Source organism: Berghia stephanieae, chromosome 15 (genome assembly GCF_034508935.2).
Source record: "Berghia stephanieae isolate SIO BIC M18660-M18661 chromosome 15, UCSD_Bste_1.3, whole genome shotgun sequence".
Taxonomy (NCBI): domain Eukaryota; kingdom Metazoa; phylum Mollusca; class Gastropoda; order Nudibranchia; family Aeolidiidae; genus Berghia; species Berghia stephanieae.
Genome location: NC_088374.1, coordinates 11,849,882 through 11,852,381, shown reverse-complemented (window position 1 = coordinate 11,852,381; position 2,500 = coordinate 11,849,882). Strand labels below are relative to the sequence as shown.

General features: G+C 45.6%; 1 protein-coding gene across 2 annotated transcripts in view; it reads right to left on the bottom strand.

Moving 5' to 3' along the window:
- The window catches only part of LOC144960627 (uncharacterized), a 36,989-nt gene that overhangs the window by 9,714 nt on the left and 24,775 nt on the right, over positions 1-2,500 (bottom strand). The window lies entirely within an intron of this gene.

Sequence of the window (2,500 nt, the reverse complement as noted above, 5' to 3'; positions counted from 1 at the left end):
CGTTGCGGTCGTCAGCAAGCGATTCCCAGGTGTTTGAGTCTATGCCTGTCAGTTTCATGTCTCGTTTGCAGACATCATAGAAGCGCAGAGCTGGACGCCAAGTTGGTCGCCGTCCAGAATCTAGTTCACCGTACATGATGTCTTTGGGTAAGCGTCCATCGTCCATCCTGTGTACGTGACCAATCCATCGCAAACGTCGCTGGCAGAGCATGAGATGCATACTGAGGGAGTTCGCTCTTTCTAGCACTGCATTGTTAGTGAGTCTGTCCTGCCACCTGATGCCTAGAATTCGTCGTAGACAGATGAATGTGGAAGTTTTCCAGGCGGTTCTCCTGCCTGGCATATGTTGTCCAGAATTCACTGCCATACAGTAGGCTACTGAGTACGCATGCTTGGTAGACTTTGAGTTTGGTGTTCAAAGTGAGTTGGTTGTTGGTCCACACTCTCTTGCTCAGTTGTGCCATGACAGCGGCAGCTTTGGCGATGCGCTTGTCTAATTCTGCATCAAGTGAGAGGTTGCTGGTGATGGTATGTGAAGTGATCAGTGACTTCTAGCTCCTCGTTGTCAATGCGAATTGCTGGTATAGAGGGGACATCGTGACACATTACATTTGTTTTCTTGATGCTGATTGTCAGCCTGAATTCCCTGCATGCGTGGGAAAACCGGTCCATCAGCCGTTGGAGGTCTTCCTCGGTATGCGCGCATAGAGCTGCATCATCTGCAAATAGCATTTCCTTTATGAGGACTGTGCGGACCTTGGTCTTTGCTCTCAGCCGTGCCAGATTGAACAGCTTTCCATCACTTCTGTAGTGTAAGTGGACTCCTTCTGGGGACTCTTTGAATGCAAACTTCAGCAGTAAGGAGAAAAATATACCAAACAAAGTCGGTGCAAGGGGAAGGGTTCAGAGGCTCCACCGTCGTAGCTGATTGTGCCCTTCATGTCGTCGTGGAAGGAGGCAATGATGCTAAGCTGCTGTGGAGGACAGCCAATCTTCTTTAGCAGCTGGAAAAGGCCCTTCCTGCTAACAAGGTCAAATGCCTTTGTCAGGTCAATAAATGCAATGTAGAGGGGCATCTGCTGTTCTCTGCATTTCTCTTGACGCTAACGTACTGAGAAGATCATGTCCACTGTCGACCTCTTGGCTCTGAAGCCAAACTGCGACTCTGGGTAGATACGTTCGGCGAGGACTTGCAGTCGAGCAAGGACAAAGCGCGCAAAGACTTTACCTACAATGATCAGTAGAGAGATTTCCCTATAGTTATTACAGTCCCTACGGTCTTCCTTGTTTTTGTAGAGGATGATAATCTTCGCGTCGCGCATATCCTGGGGTACCTTGCCTTCTCTCCAGCAAAGACACAGGAGTTTATGTAGTGGTTCCAAGAGGGCTGGCTTTCCACATTTGATGATTTCGGGTGGAATGCTGTATTCACCGGGTGCTTTGCCACAGGCCAGTGCATCGATTGCTTTGCTGAGCTCCTCCATAGTTGGTTCTGCGTCTAGCTCTTCCAGTACCGGCAGTTCTTCAATTGCGTCTAACGCTTTTTGGGTTACAGAGTTTTCTCTGGCGTAGAGTTCCAAATAGTGCTCTACCCATCTTCCCATCTGCTTGTCCTTGTCTGTGATGGCTTCCCCTGTCTTTGATTTAATAGGCGCAGTTTTCTTTGTAGATTTGCCTGTCGTCTGTTTTGATGCACTCATACATGGCCCTTATGTTGTCCGACGCTTGCTAGATGTTGTCAGACAACTGAAGCCATTATTCGTTGGCGCAACGTCGTGCTGTTTGCTGTGCTTTCCTGCGCGCAGCTCGCAACGCCTGCAGGTTCCACTGACTTGGTTTACTAATTTTACCTTCTTTTTTTTTCCTTTTATATAACTAATTTTAAGTTAATTTTACCTTCTATCTTTCCTGTGAGAGAAAGATGTTCAATACATTAATGTCGATTTAGGTGCCCTAAAATTGCATTTGTCTTTTTCTTACTGTACGAATTGGATTCAATAATCTGATGTCACATCGCCCAGCAACGTCGACCATCTTGGTTCTAAACAAAGAAAATCGGTACTTTTTATTTTTCATGCTGGCTAGAACTTTTCATATGTCTTGTGATCAGAATGTATAAAAGTCAAAACATGATCAGATTTATTATGTTGTTTTCCTCTGGATACACTTTTATGCTCGTCAGAGAAATATTTCATTAGGGCGTCGCCATTGTTCCGATAGTTTAGAGCCAGTTACTAAGTTACCATGCGTCATTACGAGGGAAATGACGTCATGACTGTTGAAGGCTATTAGTAACCTTTGAGTTTCAGCTTGCTCTAATAGTGGATATTGCGCTATATAAAAAGCTCAAAGCTCAAGATCTTTTGATGTTATTTGGGGGGGGGGGAGGGGGGGTTGTCAGTGTCAGGCTATAATTTTACCCCCCCCCCCGCCCTTTTTTTTTTTTTTAAATACCGAAAAATACTACGAAATAAATAAATCAGGCAACAACTTCAATCAC